This window comes from Nannobrachium achirus (genome assembly GCF_963921795.1).
Source record: "Nannobrachium achirus genome assembly, chromosome: 9".
In the NCBI taxonomy this organism is placed as follows: Eukaryota; Metazoa; Chordata; class Actinopteri; order Myctophiformes; family Myctophidae; genus Nannobrachium; species Nannobrachium achirus.
In genome coordinates, this window is record NC_137818.1 from 65876122 (window position 1) to 65901454 (window position 25333).

Sequence of the window (25333 nt, forward strand, 5' to 3'; positions counted from 1 at the left end):
TTTTTCTCGAGCACATGAGCTGAGCATATAGGGTAATGTTGTAAATGGTTTAAAAAAAATGCTAGGTGTCAAGTTAGTGTTAAAGATTGAGGTGGAAAGAAGTGTATGGAATCCTTCTGTTCTTCCAAGATGTTCACTGGAGTGTCTGATGATGGAGACGGGATGTTGGAGGACGGAGCTGAAGGAGTAACCACGCCATCTGCTGTTGAGACGGTGTAGCTGTGGGCTCACTGCCTGTTCTGAGATGTACTGACCATAATCCACTTGTGTTCCTACAGCAGATGCAGAACTCGAACCAGAGAGTAATGCGGTGGTCTTTATTAATACAGGATTTCAACATTGAAATAAGACATGAGAAAGGACTTGATAATGTGATGGCGGATGCCTTGTCCAGAGTTCACTGTTAATAATATTGTTTTTTTCTCTAGTAATGGTGTTGCCTGGAGCGAACCTATATTGGGGGATATAGGTTCACTTCTGGGTGGGGGGTGTCACGACCGTTGGCCGTGATTGTTATTATGGTTATTATGATGTGTATATTGTCAGTGTTCTCACCCGGTCTTTTCCTTGCATTGATGTAGTGGCTGGTGAACTGCAGTAAACCTGCCCACTGCTGATGATTGTGAATGACGTGGGTGCTGTCAGAGTGACGTGGGGGGAAACAGCTGACTGAGGAGTCGAAAGCTGACAGGCTGCAGTCTTGATGAGTGATTGCTGACAGCGGTGCAGGGCCCGCCCCGTTGCCTATAAAGTCTTGGCTCAGACCATTACACCTTGAACTCTTGCGCCTATCGCTGCGTGTGTTTTCCCCACTGACCCGACTCTTTTCTTTTGTTATTTAGATTGTGTTCTTGACCTTAGGAAAGTCAACGTTTTCTTTAGTTCTTTAGACCCTGTTTTCGTTTCCCCTGCTTATTGTTTGTTTTGGTTGTTTTGCTTGTAAGTAATCCTTGATTTATTGTTGTTTGGTTGTAATTTGTTTGGGCTACGCTAAGCGCCCGGGGAGCGGCTGCTCTGGCCGCCTCCCCTCACTCCTAGACTTTGTCATATAATATATCTTGCAGTATTCGCCTTAACTGAACTAGCTACTTTGTCTTATTGTTAAAAAGATCCTGTAATTGTATTCAATTCTATGCACTTTGGGTGCCAATGTAAAATAAATTCAACCTATATTTTGCAAACTGGTATCTGAGTGCATAATGTTCGGCCTTTTGAGCCACTGGGTCGTAACATTTGTGATACTATTGCATCGTGACCCAAGTATCGTGATATGTATTGCATCGCGAGATTCTTGCCAATATCCACCCCTAAATAATATAGCATCAAGTCACAACTGAATTAAATTAAATTCATGTTTTTATTTTTTTGCCATGGTTTAAGATGCGTTTTTGATATATTATTAATTATCTAACCTTTAACTAATTTAACCGGACAATTTTGATGAGTGTTTTGGGAAGAGATGGGTTTTGAGCATGTACTGTACCTTCACAGAATACATCCATGAGATTTTGTGTGTGTGTGTGTGTGTGTGTGTGTGTGTGTGTGTGTGTGTGTGTGTGTGTGTGTGTGTGTGTGTGTATATATTGTGGAGTGTCGCTAGGCAACCGCCTCACAGGTGAGCCCCACAGCACAGTGTGTCAGTGGAGAGGGAGGAGAGCTGGCTCTCAGAGACGACGCCCAGCCCTGGGACAGGTAATAGAAGGGCGTTACCTGCCGAATTACCTGTTCAATCAGCCTAATCTGAGTACAGCTGCGTGGCTCAGGGCTGGGTCCCCTGGCCAAACAAAAGAGCCTCCTCTGCCCCAGTCTGCACTGACTCACTATGCTGGCGGTCGGGCTAATGGTGGTAAGAATGCTTTAGATATTGAGCTACACTCCACATATTCTGCTTCTAATTGTAATACAGAGGAATGCAATACTAACCCGACGTTATCTGTCCTTCACCAGGCAATATAGAGGAGGCGCTGATACTGACCTGGAGAGCCGCACGAAGGAGGGTGCGAGGGTTTTGGAATTGTACCTGTAAACATGTCGTACTCTATGCGCACTGCCCTTGAGTGTGACGGCTTTGAAACTGGGCCTTGAAACATATCCCTACTACTGAGAACACTGCAAGTATCAATCCGCCCCGGGTCGGGGAGAGCTTTAATTGTGCTTATACTCACCTAAGTTGTTTGACTTTGCTCTGCCTAGAAAGCAGCTGATCCTTTAAACAAAGGTTTACCTAAGTTATTCTGAAACGTTCAAGAAAACAATTTACTTTGTGTTTGTGAAAGTACTTGCATTTATCGGAGCGAGGCTCCGCTGCTGTTGATTTATTCTGCTTTATTCTAAATAAACGTGCCCAGAGTGGCTTAAACTGTCCATTTGTCTGGTGTTGGTTGAGTTTTGAATCTGGGTCCCCACATTTGGTGGAGAATCGGGTCTCGAACCTCACCAACCACACACAATGGAGCATGCACAGGCGCTTACGGCGCTGTTAAAAAGCCAGGCTGAGCTACAGACAGCCGTGCATGAGCTTGTACGTAAAATTAATAGGGATACAGCAGCAGCGCGAGCCCCAGCCGAGGTACTTACTAAGTTTGCCCCTGGTGACGATGATATTGAAGCTTATTTGGAACTATTTGAGCGCACTGCTACTCAGGAACGGTGGCCACAGGCTGAGTGGGCCGCGATTTTAGCACCGTTTCTGACCGGCGAGGCGCAGCGCGCTTGGCGCGACCTCTCAACAGTTGACGCTCGAGACTTCAATAAATTAAAGGCAGCCATATTAGCGAGTTATGGTTATAGTATCCCGGCCCGGGCACAGCGGTACCACAATTGGATGTATCGAACAGACGGGCCGCCCCGTGCCCAGCTTGCTTCCCTGCTTCGTCTGACGACTAGCTGGCTGACCAGCCCGGGTGATCCCCCCGCTGTGGAGAGACTCGTAATCGACCGCTGTATTAGAGCATTGCCGCCAGACGCCCGACAATACGCATCTAGAGTGAGTCCCGGTTCATTGGAAGAGCTGATAGCCCTGCTTGAAAACCACCATGTCAGCACAGAGATGATGAGGCGGGAGGAGCGTGCCGGCCGAGAGAGACAACGGCGACCAAACGCTCCCCGCTCGCCTCCACGTCCCCGGAGCGCGCCGCCGGAGAGAAGCGGGCGAACTCCCCCTACCCAGCGGCGGTGCTACGTCTGCCGCCAGCCGGATCACCTGTCCTGGTCCTGTCCGGAGGTGAGGAGGGACGTGTCCATGCCCAGTGCGTCCGGCTCGGAGCCGCCAAGGCCGTGTCTACACTCCGGCACGGGAAGACGACGGCACGCCACAGTACCGGTGCGCATCCACGGCGTGGACACCCACGCCCTATTAGATTCGGGCAGCGCTGTCACACTAGTTCGCCCTGACCTGGCGGGGAAGGTGGGCGACGTCACCGTTCCCGTAACCTGCGTCCACGGCGATCTCCGCTTCTACCCCGTCACACAGATCAAAGTGCTCTCGCCGAGGGGAGACCTGCTCGTGACGGCTGGAGTGGTTCCCAACCTCCCTGTCCCACTGCTCATCGGCTCTGACTGCCCGCTCTACGATCAGTACTGGCCGCCGAGACGAAACCTCGAGGTGCGAAGACGACGCCGTCCCCGCCACAGCCAGCCGAGAACCACCTACCGCGCCTGCCCCGTGTTCGGCCCGAGCGACGAGGCCCACGACGACAGCACCTCCGCGGAGGAAAGAAGAGGGGGGTAGGAGGCGCTCGAGAGGGAGAGCGAGAAAAGTGAAGACGGGTTGGCAACCAGTGGAGCGCGGACCCGGCGGGGACGCCGGGCGGCCGCAGAGGACAGCGTGACGCCGGAGGGAGATGAAGTCCCCGGGTTTTCGGCATTGGAGCCGGACCGTGGGCCGAGAAGCGGGAAGTACGCCGCCGACCAGTGGGCGGACCCGAACCTGAACCTAGCCAGACAGCGTGTGGTGGCCATAGACGGCCAAAAGTGTGAGGGGGTGAGTGAATACACGTTTCCTTGCTTTATAGTGAAAAATGACCTATGGTACAGGCTAACTAAAGACAGGGCAGGTGACACTCTAGAGCAATTGTTGGTCCCTAAGTCTTATGTGTCACGGGTTCTGTATTTAGCTCACACTCACCAACTGGGGGCTCATTTGGCAGTAGAAAAGACTTACGAACGTATTTTGGCCCGGTTTTACTGGCCCGGCGTAAAGCGGGCAGTAGAGGATTTTTGTAAAAGCTGCCCAGACTGCCAGAAAACGGCCCCACGGCCCTACTTTAGAAACCCCCTGATACCTCTGCCAATTATTGAAACCCCATTCTCACGTATCGCCATGGACATTGTGGGGCCCCTACCAAAATCTGGCCGAGGTCACAAATACTTACTTGTAATAATCGACTATGCCACTAGGTTTCCCGAAGCCATTCCCCTGCGGGCGGCTACAGCCAAGGCCATAGCACACGAACTAGTCATGCTGTTTAGCCGGGTGGGAATTGCGAATGAAATTTCGACTGACCAGGGCACCTGTTTTATGTCAAGAGTTTTGTCAATGTTGTATCGGTGGCTTAAAGTTAAACGTATACGTACGTCAGTCTTTCACCCCCAGACTGATGGCCTCTGTGAACGCTTTAATGCGACGTTAAAGAAAATGCTAAATAAAATAATTGACAAAGATGGGAAAGATTGGGACCAATTAATTCCATATGTACTGTTTGCTATCCGAGAGGTTCCCCAGTCCTCCACGGGCTTCTCCCCCTTTGAACTGTTGTATGGGAGGAGTCCCCGTGGACTACTAGACATTGCAAAAGAAACTTGGGAGAGCCAACAGCCAGGCCACCGGAACGTAATTGAACATGTAGATGTTCTGCAGGCCCGGGCCAGGAAGGTGTGGCCCATAGTCAGAGAGCATATGCAACAAGCCCAGCGGGAGCAAGCTCGCACTTATAACCGGGGGGCCACCATTAGAGAATTCAAAGTGGGGGAGAAAGTCTTGGTCCTAATACCCACCTCTGAATCTAAATTTCTGGCAAAATGGCACGGCCCCTACGAGGTGGTGGAGAAAGTGGGCCCTGTGAATTATTGTGTGAGCCAGCCGGGCCGCCGGAAACGGAAACAGATTTACCATGTGAACCGGTTGAAGAAATGGCATGTGGCGGAGCCTCTGCCGTCCTCTGTCCTATTAACGTCCAGTTCTCCCCAGTCTTTCCCTGAAGTGCCCATAGGAGAGGACCTAGCCCCGGCTCAGAAGCAAGACGTAAAAGAAGTGCTGAGTCGGGCCCGTGACGTCTTCTCCGCCCTGCCCGGTCGGACCCCGGTCATTCGCCATGACATAACTACACCCGGAAGGGTGGTCCGACAGTGACCGTATCGTAGCCCAGAAGCCAGACGTGAAGCCATCAAGGAAGAAGTGGAGATGATGTTGGAGCTCGGAGTGATCGAGGAGTCTCGAAGCCCATGGTCCAGCCCTATCGTCATCGTCCCGAAGCCAGATGGGTCTCTACGCTTCTGCAATGACTTCCGAAAGCTGAATGAAGTCTCCGCCTTTGACGCATACCCCATGCCACGAGTAGACGAGCTGATCGAACGACTGGGCCCGGCGCGGTACGTGAGCACCCTCGACCTCACGAAAGGGTACTGGCAGGTACCCCTGACGGAGAGGGCCAAGGAGAAGACGGCCTTCTCCACCCCCGAGGGACTCTACCAGTATACTGTCCTACCTTTCGGAGTCCATGGGGCCCCCGCCACCTTCCAACGGCTGATGGACTGCGTGTTGAGACCCCACCGGGACTACGCAGCCGCCTACCTCGACGACATCGTGATCCACAGCTCCAGCTGGAACCTGCACCTCCACCACCTGGAAGCTGTCCTAGGGGCCCTCCGCAAGGCTGGGCTCACCGCCAACGCCAAGAAGTGTCGCGTCGGTCTCACCGAGACAAACTACCTCGGTTTCACAATCGGTCGGGGGTGTGTGAAACCCCAGGAGAGGAAAGTGGAAAAAATAAGGAACTGGCCCCACCCTGTCACCCAGAAACAGGTGAAGTCATATTTAGGCTTGTTGTCATATTATCAAAAGTTTATTAAAGGTTATGCTACTGTTGCAGCCCCCCTATACGACCTGACGCGCCAGTCCCTGCCCCGACTGGTCAGGTGGACGCCCGAGACGGAAACAGCTTTCCAAACGTTGAAAGACGCCCTGTGTGAGGAACCTGTGCTGGTGGCACCAGACTTCAAAAAGCCCTTCATGCTCCACACCGACACCTCCAATACCGGGTTGGGAGCCGTGCTCGCCCAGGTGGTGAATGGAGAGGAGCACCCCGTCCTATATGTCAGCCGGAAGCTGTTGAAGCATGAGAGGAACTATGCCGTCGTGGAGAAAGAAGCTCTTGCCGTGAAGTGGGCCATACATCACCTGAGGTATTACCTGTGGGGCCGCACCTTCACCCTCATCACTGACCATGCGCCCCTGAAGTGGATGTCTCGCAACAAGGATAGGAACAGCCGAGTCACACGCTGGTTCCTGGAGCTCCAAGATTATCATTTATCATTATCAATGTGGAACATAGACCCGGGAAACAAATCCCCCATGCCGATGCCCTTTCAAGACTGTATGAAGATGAGAAGAGTGAAGCTCCCGCTAGCAACGGCGAGCTTAGGGGGAGGATGTGTGGAGTGTCGCTAGGCAACCGCCTCACAGGTGAGCCCCACAGCACAGTGTGTCAGTGGAGAGGGAGGAGAGCTGGCTCTCAGAGACGACGCCCAGCCCTGGGACAGGTAATAGAAGGGCGTTACCTGCCGAATTACCTGTTCAATCAGCCTAATCTGAGTACAGCTGCGTGGCTCAGGGCTGGGTCCCCTGGCCAAACAAAAGAGCCTCCTCTGCCCCAGTCTGCACTGACTCACTATGCTGGCGGTCGGGCTAATGGCGGTAAGAATGCTTTAGATATTGAGCTACACTCCACATATTCTGCTTCTAATTGTAATACAGAGGAATGCAATACTAACCCGACGTTATCTGTCCTTCACCAGGCAATATAGAGGAGGCGCTGATACTGACCTGGAGAGCCGCACGAAGGAGGGTGCGAGGGTTTTGGAATTGTACCTGTAAACATGTCGTACTCTATGCGCACTGCCCTTGAGTGTGACGGCTTTGAAACTGTGCCTTGAAACATATCCCTACTACTGAGAACACTGCAAGTATCAATCCGCCCCGGGTCGGGGAGAGCTTTAATTGTGCTTATACTCACCTAAGTTGTTTGACTTTGCTCTGCCTAGAAAGCAGCTGATCCTTTAAACAAAGGTTTACCTAAGTTATTCTGAAACGTTCAAGAAAACGATTTACTTTGTGTTTGTGAAAGTACTTGCATTTATCGGAGCGAGGCTCCGCTGCTGTTGATTTATTCTGCTTTATTCTAAATAAACGTGCCCAGAGTGGCTTAAACTGTCCATTTGTCTGGTGTTGGTTGAGTTTTGAATCTGGGTCCCCACAATATATATATATATAAACAGACAGTCCCTAAGTTGTATATAGTTTTGTTACAACCAATGATATACTGTATACTATGTCATATGTAGATCACTGTTGACAACGCTGATTATTATATATATTAATTCACTAAATAGAAATAGCATGGAAGTGTCATGGACACAAATTACTGTGTAAATGTGAAAATATCAGTATTTACCTGCCAATGAGCATCTCTTGGCATTTCTGAGACGATTACGTTCACGTTCCTCAGCTGAGAAGTTAGATGGCATGTATGTCAGAATTTGGGTATTAATATCACAACTAGTCCTCTGCCCGTTGGGCAGATCTTTATGCCCATATATGGTGTTCCATGTTGAAGTGCCCGTTGGGCAGATCTTTATGCCCATACATGGTGTTCTGGCATTAATAGTTGTAATAATACATGAAGATCTAGTCCATACCTGGGGATACGTATGAGCAGTCAAAGTATACTATGTTCAGAGTTGGGGTTATTTGTTGGGCGGTGTACAGTGTGCCAGGGATTGAAAGTAACTCTGTACCCATGAAAATATTTAAGCAGTAGAGGAAACGTTAACCTGACTCCGCCAGATGGTGGCGTATTGAGTTCCTCATAAGCCTCTATCTGGAACCGCTCAGGACCAACCCTGAACCCTTTTTTCAAGCTATTTGGCAGGTGATTGGATGGGACCGTCTGTCTATCACAGTCTGGGCGTGCTAACTCCAACCACTCATATTGACATGTCTGCAGGACGTATAGTAGCTGCGCCGGCAGGAAAGTAAACGCTATACACAAGCCTCATTTTTTAAATGCACTTCACGTCGCAGTCCCCCGATGGCGATTGAGGCCTGTGAAGTGCGTTTGAAAAAAAGAGGCTTGCCAGCAGCTCGTGGTAGCGGCAAAGATGACTGGTGAAAGAACTACAGTGCAACTGCAACAGGCGCTTCTCAATCTTGCTCTCAATTCTTGCTCTAGCTCTCAACGAAGGCGGTCGCTCTCTCTATCTCTCTCTATCTCTCTCTATCTCTCTCCCTCCCTCGTGTGTCTTCCCGCTGCTTTAAGGAGAGTTTTTCTCTACACTGTCTTCGGAATTACCAAACTACTAACAATGGATATGGTTACCTGGTTCCTGCTTTTGATTACTTCTCATCAAGAAAACTGGCTCGGGGGAGTCAAGTATCTTTTCGGAACGTATCTTTTCGGAACGATGATAACAGGTTTTCTGCTGATTGGCACAAGCATTGCCCTGGATTATCGGAAGATTTGCAAGACGGCAGCAATCCAAGGAGCCAACAAGCTGCCTGCCATGCTAATTGAAATTGGTAGGGCTGTGGGTACTCTGAACGGGGCGATCAATGAACTGAAGAGGGCCGTGTGCCCGGACTGATGCGAACACTGATCGCTGAGCTGAGGCATTACGGAGATAACAACATGGAGATTGATCGTAAAACTTTGATGGAGAGTTTCTCACTGCCCTATACAAAGGACCAGGAAACGGACATTAGAGTGAATACTCTATTTTTCACTCGCTCTAAAACAAGCTGAATTCAACGGATTGGACCCCCCCCCCATTCCCCCTAGGAGGAGAAGACACTGTGGAGAAAGCCTACCCCCCCCCCCCCCCCCCACACCCCTTCATGCCTACTCCCTCATGGACATCTGTTGTTTTGACTTCGAGTTGGGGGCCTTTCTCAGGGTGTTATCGCATAGCAATAACACGCATAGCAATCAATTATGTAATGAATGTCTTTGGTGAAAGTAGCTTTCCTGAATATCTTTGGTGAAAGTAGCTTTCCTGTGTTGTTAGGTGTGTGGAATATTTGTATAGGGAAATGTAGACATGCAATTGTACAATACCTGAATATTTCCTTTTTGGATGGAAAAACTTGCGTCGTCTCTTTGGCATTTTGCGTTTATATGGGGCAGGTGGAGGAGCCTCACCACTGGATGTTGATGGGTTAGGGTCACCTTCAAAGACAGCATGTTCTGGAAAGAAAGTAGAGAATATTGTAAGGCACTGTTGTGTAGTTGTAGGCACTGGTGTTGAGTGATTGGGTTGATTGATTGTTTGAATACTGTATTAGAAGCCGCGTCAACTAAAAGGATTTAAACCACAAGAAAGCTCAATGGCTTGTTTACATTGGGGTCCTTTTGTACTCAATTCATATAAATATAGTAGTATGCAAACTCCATTTATTGGGAGCGGGGTAAGGGAGAGAAAAGAGAAAGTCAGGCACGCTGAATGAAATGAAGGAATGTGTTGCTTAGCGACCAGTGTTGCCATGTCTGCTTATTATTTTGTTGTTTTGCTGTTATTTTATACATACCACTGCATTGTCTGAATGGAAGCCAAACTAAAATAAGTTTTACTCCTATGTACCTGTACAAAAGACTTAACAATAAAGTACATCCTTGAACGTTATTAAGCGATTTTGGGCTTTTTTTGGGTAAAAATGCCTGTAAATATTGGTAGTTGCGGATTGTTTATTATTTGTTGTGAGCTTGTAGATCTGCCCGATGCATAGGTTTAATAGTGCTCATGTAGCCTAATAGTCACTTCTTTTTGGGCATATATATTAGACCTTGTTGATTATTTCTCTTGCAAAATCTGGCAACACAGCTGTCCTGTATGATGAATTAATTCATACATTTTGCGACGTAATCACGCAGGCACGCAAGCACACACACACACACACACACACACACACACACACACACACACACACACACACACACACACACACACACACACACATCTAAGCAGTTAAATGAGTACCTTTTTCTGCTGAAGCTGCATGTAGGCTGGTCATTGCGTGTGCGAAAGGGCAGTGATGTCCGTTTCAGGTGGAGGGATGTGTTTTAGGAGTAGTTCTAAAAGTTAAGTGAGTGCGATTGAAAGTGAAAACTATGTTGTCCTGTCCATGCCTGTAGTCCCTGCTTCGTGGCCAGCTCCAGATCTCATAGCTTGCGGGGGTGTAACCATGGCGACGAAGATCTCATAGCCCGGATCTCCGGCATTTACCTCAAAACGCTAATAAACAGATAACATTTTGGGAAAAGGAAAAACAGGCGTCGTCAATGCATGTTAATGCCAATGGCAAACCGGCCATAACAGCCAACTTTTTTTTCTCCATTGTAGTCACTACAGTGTGACACAAAAGTAGCGAAGAGACGATCTACAAGCTCAAAACACACTGTGATGCGATGCATTTTGAGCTTGTAGATCTTCGTTTGAATTTTAATCTTGAAAAGTAACTTTTTAATTTTTCGGAATTTGAATATGCGTATGATTATATGAAAACTTTAGATGATGTCCATGTTTTAACCATGCAATGGTTTAAAGCAGTGGTTCTCAAAGTGGGGTCCTGGCCTGGGTCCCCAGCAAAATGATAGATTACATAAAATCACAATCAGCATTAGAATCAGTTTAACCAGTAACCACTCTAACACTATCAGATGAAGCAGATGATACAGTTGATGACAATGTTGTATTGCAATTCCCTCTCAACTATACAGCTATAGTTGCTGGTAGATCTGCATCTGATATTTTCAAAAAACGGGTAGGCTACTTATTACATACACACAACACAAATCTTGTATCGGGGTCCCCGACACAAAATATTTTCAGATGGGTGTCCGCAGTCAAGTAGGCCTACATATTATTTTGAGGGTCCTTCTGACAACGTTTGAGAACCTCTAGTTTAAAGAACCAAGAAGGCATTCTTTGTGAAAACATAATGTTAACATTGCCAAAGCAAAAGTGGAACTGCAAGTGCATTTTGCAGAAAGAAAGTTCTCTCTCTACACACACACACACACACACACACACACACACACACACACACACACACACACACACACACACATACACGCGCACGCACACAAACGTGTGACGTCACGTGACATGTGCACCCAACATTGTGGTAAACAAGGAAAAGCGATGAGATTCCAAGACAATATAAATATGGACTGACACATCCCCAGGAGTTTCCGAATAGATAGATAGAGAACAGTTTCAGCAATGTGGTGAGCACCTTATAGTCTATTGCATTTGTGCATGTGTGGAGCAGTAAAGGACCAAACGGCCTCAACCAGTGGTCCATCCCCCTCTCCTCGCGTTATAACTCTGGTAGAGAGGAGAAACGTCTTCAAAATAATTCTCTAGAAGAGTTATAAAGTTATAACGTATGGCTAACAGTTAGCCGCAAATTGCAACACTAGATTTTTTTATAATCGGTTGAATCTAGGGTTGCAATACCTCCATAGGGATCCAATGCATCAAAACGTTATTTTGCTATCTGATTGTATTAAACGACTTCAAACTCACCAATATTGTGGCTCTATGGAAAGCTTGGAATTTACTCTTGCTATCTGCAAAGCGTTTGTTTCTGAAAGATCCACCGTATAATTGTTATGATTTATTTTCTGTCAAGAAATCCGAGCAGACATGGTTTATTTTTTTAAGTGTTGAACTTCGGAAGCGCTCGTCTTCTATAACGCAACGTCCCGCTCCCGCTGCCTCCTGCACAATGTGACATTTAGAACCAGGTGGTCACAGGACCGTTGAGGGATTTTCCACGAGCGCTTCCAAACTCCAGGACTTAGAAAAAGTCACCTGAACCAAATTTCTTGGATAGAAAGTAGCTCATAACATGTCTATGGTGGATTTTTCTGAAACAAACACTTTGCAGATAGCAAGAGTAAATTCCAAGCTTTCCATGGAGCCACAATATTGGTGAGTTTGAAGTCGTTTAACCCTTAAGTTCTGTTCAGATTCACTACACCTTCGTTCTGTTCGGGTCATTTTGACCCGGGGGGTATTTGGTTTAAAAAAAACAACACTAATATACATTTTAACTTAACAAATCATCATGATACATTGACTTTGACTCAATACCAAACAATTCATATGATATATATGGTAAATGTTTGCATTCTTGCTTTGCTATATCACATTAAACACTGAAAGAGCTAGGCGTTTTTAATGATTTAGCTGAAATTCATGTAAAAAAACGACTTTATTTAATACTGGGCAATATTGCTCATGCTTATAGGACAAAATGAAAATCAGACAATATTTTTATGAACAACATGCCCATTAATTGAATACTTGTGGTTCAACAGGACATCATTCTCACATAGAACTGAACACACATGTGCACACATGAACGTCACATATGAATATACACTTGAACGTATACACTAGGACAGAGGTTTTCAAACACTTTGGTCTCAGGGCACCCCTGTAAACAACATTTTCATCCACAGCACCCCTGAAATACAGTGTTACTTTACAGCACCTTATGTTTATGTAAAATAATGTAAAATTTCCCCTAAGATACAGTACAGTCACAAGGAAAACTTCAGATAAGTGAGGGGTGAGGGGTGAGGAGGGGAGGGGTGAGGGGTGAGGAGGGGAGGGGTGATGAGGAGAGGGGGTGAGGAGGGGAGGGGTGAGGAGGAGAGGGGGTGAAGGGTGTGGGGGGGTGAGGGCGATAGGAGGGGGGAGGGGGGGAAGGAGGTGACTTGGGGTGGCGGGGGGGGGGGTGTGGGAGGGAGGTGGGGGGGGGGGTTGGGTTGGGGGGTTTGGAGGGGAGGGGGTAAGGGCGAGGTGAGGGGGGTTGGAGGGGTGGAAGAGGTTAGGGGGTGATTGTGTATCTGTGTTTGTACATGATTCCTTGCATTTCTGTGCATCAGGGGTTAAGTGTGGGGAGGGGGGGGGGGGGTGCGGAAAGGGGGGGGAGGGTTCGGAATGGGGCTTCGGAAGGGGGGTGTTAGAAGTGGGGGTGACAAGTGGGGGTGACTGTGTGTCTCTGTTTTAGCATAATACTGTGTATTTCTGTGCATCTGTGCTTCCGGGTCAAAATGACCCGAACAGCACTTAAGGTTCAAAAAATATGAGGGGTGTGTAGCATGGGTGTAGTGCCAAAATATTTTTTTTACATGTTCATCTCAGACGAATCTTTAAGGCCAGTGAGTTTCAGGTGGAAACAATTTAAACTTCTACCTTTTTTTTCCAAATGAAAATGTAAAACGGGTCAAAATGACCCGAACAGCACTTAAGGGTTAATACAATCAGATAGCAAAAAACTGTTTTCATGCATTGGATCCCTATGGGAGGTATTGCAACCCTAGATTCATCCGAGTATAAAAAATCTAGTGTTGCAATTTGCGGCTAATTGGATCCCTATGGGAGGTATTGCAACCCTAGATTCAACCGATTATAAAAAAATCTAGTGTTGCAATTTGCGGCTAGGCTAACAAGAGTAGCCCCATATAGAACCTCACCCGTCGCTGCATACTGTTGTGCTCCGACAGTATGCAGCGACGGGTGAGGTTCTATATGGGGCTAGACTAACAGTAGCTCTGGTCGACCAGAGCTAGGCTAACAGTAACACACGGAGAGAGTGGTTGAAAAGACAGTGTGCTGCGCGGCACGCAGCAGATAGATATAGCCTACTGCCTACTTGTTATCTGAGATGACTGGATCAGCTCGATTGTCGATTCGTCAAGAGAAGAGAGATGCTGTTGCTGAATGAATGAATCCACAGAGATTCTGTTTGTTATCGAAATGAGGGGGAGGGAGGCGACCGAGTATTTCCCATAGACTGTAGAAAAATAGGTATTTCCCGGTGAATCTGTGCGCAAAGGTGGGGGCCGATGGGCAAGGAGGGTCGCGAGCTTATGAGAAACAACTAAAATAAGACCTTAAAACCTGGCGAAAACAGTTGCGTGCATTAGAGGAAGATGACGATAAAGGAAATCATTTAATGGAAAACATTAAATTAACTTCTGAAAAGCATACACGGCCTTAAAACATGGCAAAAACAGTTGCGTGCATTAGCGCAAGATTAGATGAGGATAAAGGAAATCATTAAATGGAAAACATTAAATTAACTTCTGAAAAGGCTTCTAAGCCTACACTATAGCCTACTAAAAACTAGTGAACCGCGATCTTGCCACACGTGAATAATTGTGGATGTAAACAATAACACAGACAATATAAATCCTTAGTCTAGTTGTGGGAAGAAAAGGATATCATCATGGCCCCAAATAACTTTTAAATATCTTGCAATTGGCGACGAGTCTCTTACTAAATCGGCAAGATTACATTACATAACAACTAATACATAAAAGCTAAACTATAGGGAACGTGCGTATGACGTTTTGTAGGCCGATTTGGAGTTATCGGCCTACAAAACCAGCGCCATTGCCGAGGGGGACCAGTAAAAAAAAAAAAAAAAAAAAAATTGAAGCAACAGTATTGAGAGATCAGATGTTGAAACATTTTCCAGTGACTACATAAAATAGCCTACAATTAAAAAAAAGTGTCCCCATTATGCAAGTAAACAACATTTGATTGTGATTTAATAAATAGGCTTAGGCCTAAAGAGATTATATTTTAATCGGCAATGCAACACACAATACAAAGTGAAGCTCACTCGACCATTTCTCTCTCTCTTTCTCTCTCTAAACGGAAAATGACTTACCTCTGTAGATAGAAAATAGCCTAAAAGCATTCCTTTCTCCCTGGCTTTTGTTTCAATGTTAATATTATAGATTCCTAGGCAACCAACCAGCAGCATTGACAATAATAAGTCTACATTTATGATAAAGTTTACACGCTCTGACTTCTGACAGTGCCTGTCAATCAGTTCACACAGCTGCAGACAGTATGTTAGATTGAGTAGACCTCACCACATGAAAGGCAGAGGCACGCATGGACTTTTAATAGCCTAATAATAAGCTAAATGCTCGGGTCTCTCTGAACCTCGGAAATAAACGGATTTCAGGACAATGTCACAAGTCTCAAAAAAAAAAAAAAAAAAAAAAGGAATCAGAACGGGACGGAAATGGACAAGACCATTACGGGGCCACTCGGGTTTGGTTTTGGCATAACACATATATTTCTATTATATTTCTATTAAGCCTATAATATATTATAGGCTTGAACATGTGTCTCTCTCTCTCTCTCTCTCTCTCTCTCTCTCTCTCTCTCTCTCTCTCTCTTCTGTTGGATAATTAGAGAAAGCGCACCTCTCTCTCTCAATACAAAGTGATCCTTGCTTGACCACAATGTTCTCTCTCAGATGATCTGCGTAAAGTGGCAGAGTTGACTGAAGTGTCTAGGCTAATACATTACACGGGAGGTTGAGGCCAGTAAATCTGTCATAAAAATATATCTATTGAATATATTATAGGATATAGCCTACAATGAGATTGAGTAAACGGTTTTGTTTAAAGAGAAAATATATCTGACATGGCTGAACGGGACAGACCCATGATGTTTACCAGGATAAGAAATAACACTAGAAAAGTTGTTATTTTGAGAGAGAAATGTCCCGCACACTTTGATATGGTTTATTTTGATGATAACTGTTGTAGCCTACAACAATCTATCTCAATACATACAGTAATAGGATCGTCATGGAGGTTGTGTAAACGTTGTAGTGCACTTATTATTATTATTATAAGTGACGTCCCTCGAGGATGGCGACGGGAAATACGTCATCTGGAGCGAAACTCCGCCTTACGCTCACTTTCTATATAACCTCTCCATCATCAGCAATTCAGCAGCGAAGTGTGATGTCACTTCCGTGAAATGGCGTGAAATGGCGTGAAATGGCGCCCTCTACGGGGTTCATGCTGGTATTGTTTTGTATTCAAATCGCCATTGAGGAATTTGCGATCACCGCATATAAGAACTGTGTTAAAAATATAAACACACCATGTGCGCGGACATGCTCTCAGCGACAGTCTGTCCCAGACACGAGTGTCTCTCTGTAGTTTCCAACATTTAGGACAGCGTTGATTACATTTTCTCTGACAACAGGCTATATCAGATATGAATGAATATCATAAACTATGCAGAACCCCCCCGCTGACAGAAACGCACACATGGTGTGTTTATTTTTTTAACACAGTCGGCAATCGCAAATTTCCCAATGGTGATTTGAATACAAAACAATACCAGCATGAACCCCCTAGAGGGCGGCATTACGCACAAATGACGACATGGCTTCGTTTCTCTATAGAGCATCGCAGTTGAAGCCCCACCCCGTCCTCACTCTGGTGTCGGAAGCGTTTTCCGCATTCATTTCTTCCATAGACATTTCATAAAGTATTTATTTAAACGTTTTTAAGCCTTGGACAAAGCCACCTCGGCTGGAGAGGGATCATGTCAATATTAACATTTTTTTGAATGCAAAGATTAATTCGAAAGGTGAAAAAAATGGCAGGGTACAAGACTGTGTACATCATTATTTTTAAAATTGCGGAAACTACACTCCCAGAATGCTTTGCGAATGTTGTTGTTGTTTCCTGAAATATAGACGTTAAATCACGCTCAGTTTAGTTATCCAGGCCAGCATATGGCCTGAAATGTAGTGATTGTCATATCTGTGGACTCTCTTATCGTCATCTTTAACTAGTGCATCATATTTGTAAAAGAACGTATTCGCTCACGGGAGTTCTGACGTGCAATAATCTGCCGGGAAGACAGGGGCAGTAAGCTACTTCCGCGGTAACCGCAAGATATGTGAAAGAAGAAGAAGCTAGACCAATCACAGACGTCGTTTTTACGTTTAGCAGTATGGGAAATGCAGTTCTTCTCCGTGCGATCTTGATTAAAACGTGTTTTTACTAAAACTAGTGATTGCATACATACTCGGGGGTTCTACAGGAGCATATGGAACCATTTTACAACCACCAGCCTAGCGGTAAGTGTACATTGAATTGCTACGACTTTGTGGCTGATAATGAAAAATCCTATGGTAAATATGAATGGCCAGCTTGCTTCCGACACCGCACTGCGATGCTCTATAGTCAGTGGTTTGTGTCCCCCACACAGCTCCCACCGTTGCGCACAGATTCACCGGGAAATACTCGGTCGCGGGAGGGAGGGCTTCTTCTTCTGATGGTATTTCCGGCAGTGTTGACGATATTGCGTATTACTGCCCCCCACAGTTCGGGAGTAGGCCTATATAACTTTTTTTTTTTATCTACATCTCATTTCAAACTTTAATATAATGTCCATTACACTCCACCGTGTTCCCCCGTTCCCCAAAGTAACTCAGTCTCATTCAGAATCCCTCGTCTGAGTAGGCGCGAAGCCTTCCCTCAGTGTAATGTCTAAATCTTCCCCCGTCACATCCTCCACATGCTATGTAAACATGCCAATAAAGCTCCATTGAATTGAATTGCTGGGTACTGGAAAAGACGCGCTGTGATTGGTCAGTGGTCACTTTGACTGACAGCGGTCCCTTGGTTTTTCCAGGAAGTCCGGGCTAGAACTTTTGCACATCGCTCCAATTAACTGCAGAGGCGAACCAAGCCCCCAGAACCCAGGGCTAGATTTGAAGCAACCCCGATGGTGGCCAAAGTTGGAACTGCAGTACGCGCATTTTGGCCCCGCCCCCTCCACTCCAGACAATCTTTTTTTTTTTTTTTTTTATAAATCTTTATTCAAACATCATGACGTACAATTAACAAGACAATACGAAACAGACAATACAGTACAGTACAACACAACACAAAAGACAAGTTATCAATACTTCTACCACTTTTTCGAGTCACGTGTTCAAATACTGGATTCTGATTGGCTAAATTCCGGAGGTTATGAGAGGACAACTGCCGCAAAGTTGTGTGTCCGAGATCAATGCGCCTCAGTGTACATCCGGGGACTTCAGGAGGTAGTTCCCCCAACCAACAAATGAAGGTCGCAGCGGTCCTATGTTTACTAACGTGCGTACTATCGTCGCCGATTTATTTGGATCCAATGCAATCCGCCAACTTTAAAGCCCCTTTTCTCTGAACCTATGCCTTTCTGGAAGCGAACAGCCTCTATTTACGGCCGGAACGGTGCTTTTAACTGACGTTAGCTTAGCTGTAAGCTAGACGCATGGATTACTATGGAGTTGGCGCCATCTGTTGGTGAGTAGAAGATGTTGTTTGTGGAACTATCTGCTGTCTCGCGGAAGTTTTATAGGCAATAATGATTGTAACTTAAGATCCTTGCAAGTTACAACTATGTGTTTTCTTTCATGTATACGGGAAAAAGTGGTAGAAAAGCTATTTACCACTCGGGGTCGGACATTATGCTCTCATAATGTCCTGAGTGCGGGTGTTATCGGACTCGGCTGGCGCCTCGTCCGATAACACCCGCACTGCGGACATTATGAGAGCATAATGTCCTCTCACTCGGGGTAAATTGCTTACATCAATATAAAACAAATCATAGCCAGGGGGAATTACTAAACTAAAATATTAAAATGTGAACACAAAAGAGTAGTTTTTTCAGCCTTCTTATTTTTTGAGTCACGAATTGTTTGAATATACTGCTTGGCTTCAATCTCAAATACCATGAATAATGGCTTAGAGTGACTACATTTAGACTTATGGATATGAAATTTGGCCAGAATTATTATTAAATTAATTATAAATACCTCATGTCTTTTCTTGTTACAATTACTATCATAGCCAAACAGCACATTCTGCCAATAAAGATTAAAGTCAGGGTCAATATTATCAACAATAAAACGAGATACATCTTTCCAAAATGTGTTGGTGTGGTCACAACTCCAAAACAAATGCAACACTGTCTCTGGATATACTTCACATAATGAACAATTAACACAAATATCTCTCTTGAACCTGCGAAGATAGTGACTTGTAGGATAGTACCTATGTAACATTTTAAAAGAGACTTCCCTCACTTTGTTGGTAAGAAGTTATTTGTATGAAAGATTCCAAATAACTTTCCAGTTCAAGTTACAAATCTGGACCAATAGGATATTACATAAGGTGTACTAATAATATCTCTCTGGAACAAAGCCCTTATGTTCCGGTTGGCATTTTTAACATTTGGTGACAGGCAGACACTACCCACCAGGGTTTCTACAGGATCAAATAATGTCATGGTATCTGTTCTCTCTGTCTCTTTAAGGAGCATTAGCATTCCATCAGGAATAGCTCCCATAACAGTTGCATACACAGATATGTCTGTGGTTGCATACTCCTTTGGGGTAACAGGAATGCCAAAGGTACCAAGAAACTCATATTCCTCTGAGCGGAGAGCAGCGTGACGTCATTTTGGAACCAGAGCTGGTTCCAATTTCCCCCAGAATGCACCTGGATTAGCTACATGCTAGCACGTAGCCGTTGCTTCAAAACGCCACTGAGCACTTGCATTGAAATGATAGTGGGGGCGGGGCTCGTCCGCTCTCTATTTTATATACTCTATGAGGCGAACGACTCGACGAGGCATCTAGCTCTTTATATCTGTGTCCGAAATGAGCTGATTTGTTCACTACTGTAGTAGCCTACACTACATCTGGATCCCTCATTTAGGGTTAGGGAGTAGCCGGGAACGTGTTCCGCATTTCGGACACAGCCACAGACTTCCAAATAGTTCTGCTGAGCAGTGTACGCGTGTACTTATGAGTGTACTGTGTCCCCCGGTGGCAGGGACAGTGTAGTGCAAAAACAGCAGCACCTCTGCACGGACTCGGACTTTCACACAACACTTTCACACACGACAACACATACGGACACCACCGCTGACCGCACAGACTTTCCATGGGACGAAAAAAAGTTACATCACTGGGCCCTAGGACACGCAATGCCCAAAGACTGCGTGTGCTTAGAGCAGCAGCAGCAGCAGCAGCAGCAGCAACAACAGGTAATTAAATTACTCACGTTGTGTCCTTGTGGCTAACAATTGGCTTCTGGGGACTGTGTGTGTGTGTGTGTGTGTGTGTGTGTGTGTGTGTGTGTGTGTGTGGTATATTCAGTGTAAGGGTTTTTACATGTACTATCTTCTATTGCTGTTATAGCTGTGTCATTGTAATAGAGCTGCATTACTGGGATTATGGCAAAAATCTTATCAAACAAAATCTTCCTAATACATTTTTTTTATTATTACTAAAAGCTAAAATAAATAAATAAGGTTGCCCCATTCAAACACATAGCAGTACATGTAACTTATTCAGGTTCAGATTACTTTATTAACCATTGTGTAATACACATAGGAATTTGCTTTGGCATACTACATTTTTGCATTCAAACAGAACGCAACACGTAGTCACCATGTCATGGTGCCTTTCAATTATATACAAAATCGGGCCCGTATCTAAGCATAGGCAAGGGGGGCAATGCCCCACTAAATGCCCTGACTGCCCTACCAAACAAGATGGCATAAAAATAATAATAATACAAAACTATTTTAAATATTATGCTATAGCTGTCACACCACCAAAACCAACACCATTTCATTATATACATTTTAAAAACTCTGATCGCCATCTCTCTCCTTCTCTGCAGCTCAAAAGAAGTCAAAATAATGCTCCGGCAGCTCCGCCCTGATGCGTAGCTACGAGGAGCGAACAGCAGTCAATCAGTCTCTCGTCTCGAGCGCAAGTTCATCTAGAGCAGAGCTGTCTCACAGAATAGCCTTTCCTCTCATCCTTTGACCTTTTTATTAATCTACAAAATGTTTTTAAACCCACCAGTATGCAGTGAAACGCCAGGTAAAAACCCATGATGGAAAAACAATGCGACAGTGAAAAGCAATAGGAGACAAAAAAGAGGGAGAAAACTGAACAAGACAAGTTAAAAGCGAGTAAGATAACTACAGTAAATTACCCTCCACACTGAAGACAATAATGTTATATGTAGCCTAAACAGTGCATCAAATATGCACTGCAGTCCAGCTGTCTAAGAGTGTATAATGGAGGGAGAGAGAGGGGGAGAGAGAGAGACTCCGGTGCTCATGGTGTTGAAACTTTACCGCTCTGACTCTGACAGACAGCATAGTAGGCCTAATAATAATTATAATCCTTTGGCAGAAAACATCCATGTTTTTTTCCTTTTTTCCAATCAGATCCAAAAGTTTTCAGCAGCTAGATCATCAACAGTTTGACATTGTTATATCAGTTTTTAATGCACAACGCCAGTCGCAAATTCCCTTCTTAATAAGGTCCAACAATAAGTTAATTGTTTGCACCTGCTGTGCTGCTGGGAGCAGCTGGTGAATATCTCCGCCAGGCCAGGGTGTCTACCCATTAGGGGTGTAACGATATAGTAACTGTATCGAAATATAATTTTTAACTTAAAAAATCGAAGTATATCGAAACGAAAACAGTTAAAATCGAATCGTATCGTTTTATTTTTTATCGTATCGAATCGGCAGTGCAAAGAATCGATTGTATCGATACTACCTACTTGTCCATTGTATTTAGCATTTTTAAGAAGAAAAAATTAAAAGGGGTGGTTTAATTACTTTTCCTTTCCATATAGCTACACTGGTCTATCGATACATGTGTGTAATCTCTGGGTTCATGTCAAGGTGCGGGTTTATACAATGTCCATGTATTTGGCAGATAATCACTGTGTTTACTTATTTATATCCATAATACATGTTTCCCTTAAAAACCTGCACTATCCACATCTTTCACACAGATTTAATTTCTTTGCTAAATAGTTACTATATCGATTTTAAATCATTGAATCAAATCATATCGTATCGCCATGATGAACCAATATCGTCCATGTATCGTATCGTCAACCATGTATCGTGATATGTATCGAATCGCTATTAAAATGTATCGTTACACCCCTACTATATACCATACACCTGCTGGCCACTGTTCCTCTGCCTTTCCCAGAGAGGGGAACACAGAACAACCTCCTGGGCTCACTGTCTCCCACTATAACATCTCTGTTTGATGGGGAGACATGGAGCCCCCCCCCCCCCCCCAGGTACCCCCAGGGTCACATATTTCATGGCCGCATGTGCTCAGCTGTGCTACTCACACACACACACACACACACACACACACACACACACACACACACACACACACCTACGTCTACACCCATGTCAAATCAAAGTCCTTATTATTAAAACTAGAAGCTGGGCCGCCCTTCGGGCGGCCCAGCGTCTAGTCGGCGACCTGGCCAACTCGGGAACGATGTAAATAGGGAATGAATGCCCCGCCCTTTAATGCAAACCCCATTATACCTGTTGTCATAGGACCCGTTTTGACCATCTGTCTGCCTGTGTCCATTTATGCCCATATATGGAGATATCTGTATCTGTCTGTCTGTCGGCGTCCATTTTATGTCCATATATGGAGATCACTGCAGATATAGTTCTGGGTCCATTTTATGCCCATATGCCCATATATGGAGATATCTGTCTATTTGCGTCCATTTTATGCCCATATATGGAGATCTCTGTATCTGTCTGTCTGTGTCCCTTTATGCCCGTATATGGAGATATCTGTTTATCTGCGTCCATTTTATGCCCATATATGAGATCTCTGTCGCTTTTTGTTTGTTTCTTCTTTAAGCAGAATACACAGCCTGCTTAAATCTGCATAATTCAAGTCATCCTCCCAGTCCCACGCTTTGTCGCTTGTCTTATGTTTGTCTTTGTCTCTTTTATTTTCTTTTTTGGAGCGGACCCCATGAATGCCCCACCCTTTAATGCAAACCCCAATATACCTGTTGTCATAGGACCCGTTTTGACCATCTGTTAGCCTTTGTCCCCACCCTTTAATGCAAACCCCAATATACCTGTTGTCATAGGACCCGTTTTGACCATCTGTTTGCCTTCTGTTAGCCTTTGTCCCCACCCTTTAATGCAAACCCCAATATACCTGTTGTCATAGGACCCGTTTTGACCATCTGTTTGCCATTGTCCCCTTATGCCCATATATGGAGATCTCTGCACACACAGTACCGGTTGCGGAAAACTCTGATGTCAGACATCAGCTCCGCATTCGGGGATTCATTTTATGCCCATATCTGGAGAACGCGCGTGCCGGTGGGAAGAACGGTTCTCGAGATTCACATACATACATACACATTCACAGAGATTTTTTGTTGACTCCTGGCGTACGTGATGTCAGAGCCTTTTATGAAGTGATGTCACAATGAGTCAGCGATTGTGCCGATTTCCTCAGGAACAGCCTGATGTCAACAATCAGCTCCGCGTAAGGAGATTCCAAACGTTTCGCGCCGGTTTCGGAAAACCGCGAGTCGGGTCGGGTCGAGGCCCGGCACTGCACTCCGCGCGGCGGCGGGGATAGCGCGTGCCGAATCTGAAGCCGGTGGGACGAACGGTTCTCGAGATACGCGGATTACAAACAAACAAACAAACAGAGATTTGTCGCATTTATAGATAGATAATGATGCTATTCTTTCATTCTGGTACTATACCAGGAAGGACCATTTCTATTAAACTGGAACCTGAAGAACACCTGAGAGAATATGAAACAAGTAAGTTTAAACATATCCTCCCCCCCAATGTGCCTTTTTTCATACATGTTCCTACCAGGCGCATAGTTCTGCCGATTTAAAACGAATCCAATACGGAACTAAAACTTCCTATGTTTGGCCGCTAGTTGCGCTGTTTTCCTCCCGCGAGGTACCAAAAAGAATTTGTCTACATTGGACCCCATTAGTTTTCCCCTTTGATTTTCTAACCTTAATAAACGTTGTCATAAATACTTTATGGTTCCTGTCGCTAGTGAAAAACTCCCTTTCAGTCACCATGATATGCGTTTTGTGCAAATATGGTCCCATTTATGTTAAAATTGAAGATACATTTGCGGGGGGAGTGGCCAACTAAACTGATACTAGCCTGCTGTGTTCTTCTTCGTGTGCTTTATTTCGGGAGGCTCAACACCACATTCTCCCATGTATCCCTGCGGTTCCACGTGACCGTTGGCAGCCAATAGCATGCCTTGTGATTCCTGGGCTACCATTAAAACGTGTGATTCCTAAACCCACCAGGCTTGAGTTAAGACCCGCCTCGCGGAAACGCGAGGACTTCCAGGAGTGGCTGAAATCCCTGCCTGACACATAGAGGGTGGATAAAGTCAGAGGAATGAAGACTTGTACTTGAGAAAAGCCTGCATTTGCACATGCACAGCTATTAATTTCTCACTACAGTGCTCAAAATAAACTGTGATAAAAAAATAAAAAAAACTTGAAACTGACTTAATTGTACTGTGCTTATTTAATAAAGGGAAAACTTTGTAACTTTGCTAAAGAGAAAAACGTACTGAGAAAGCTATTAATTTGTCACTACTGTGCTCAAAATAAAAACTCTTACTGATTATCAGTTAAATTGTTATGGTTTGGATATGGCTTTGGGCATATTTTGCTGCGTGTATTATTGTAATGGATCAGTAGGTAGTAGGTACTTTGCACTTGAGCGAGCAGCACTAACGTTGATGGGCACTTTCATACTTAAGATTATCGAGAGGAGGCGGGTCTTAACTCAATCCTGGTGGGTTTAGGAATCACGCCATTAAAACAATGATGGCGACACCCATACAAGGGGGGGGAAAAAATCATTTTCGCAGCATAGAAACCAACGGCTTCGCATCGTCCATATTTTTTTTACAGTCTATGATTCCTACCTGGTTTGTTGGATTTCTCTTTTTGTTGCTCCTCATCCGAGTTTTGACGACCACTCCTCACAGCTAAAATGGGGCTTGTTAGACTCTCCCAAGGACCTCCTGGGCTCCCTGTCTCCCCATAGGGAGCCACTGTAACATCGCTGTTAGAGGGCAATCATATGGGGAGACATGGAGCCCCCCAGGTACCCCCAGGGTCACATATTTCATGGCCGCATGTGCTCAGATGTGCTGCTCACACACACACACACACACACACACACACACACACACACACACACACACACACACACACACACACACACACACACACCTACATCTACACCCATGTCAAATCAAAGTCCTTATTATTAAAATAATGATTCTATTCTTCATTCTGGTACCAGGAAGGACCATTTCTATTAAACCGGAACCTGAAGAACACCTGAGAGAGTA

General features: G+C 45.2%; 1 protein-coding gene across 1 annotated transcript in view; it reads left to right on the forward strand.

The window, feature by feature from the left end:
• The window catches only part of LOC308291074 (uncharacterized protein), a gene marked incomplete at its 3' end in the record, with an annotated part of 428814 nt that overhangs the window by 399203 nt on the left and 4278 nt on the right, over positions 1–25333 (forward strand). The gene's annotated exons all lie outside the window — the stretch shown is intronic.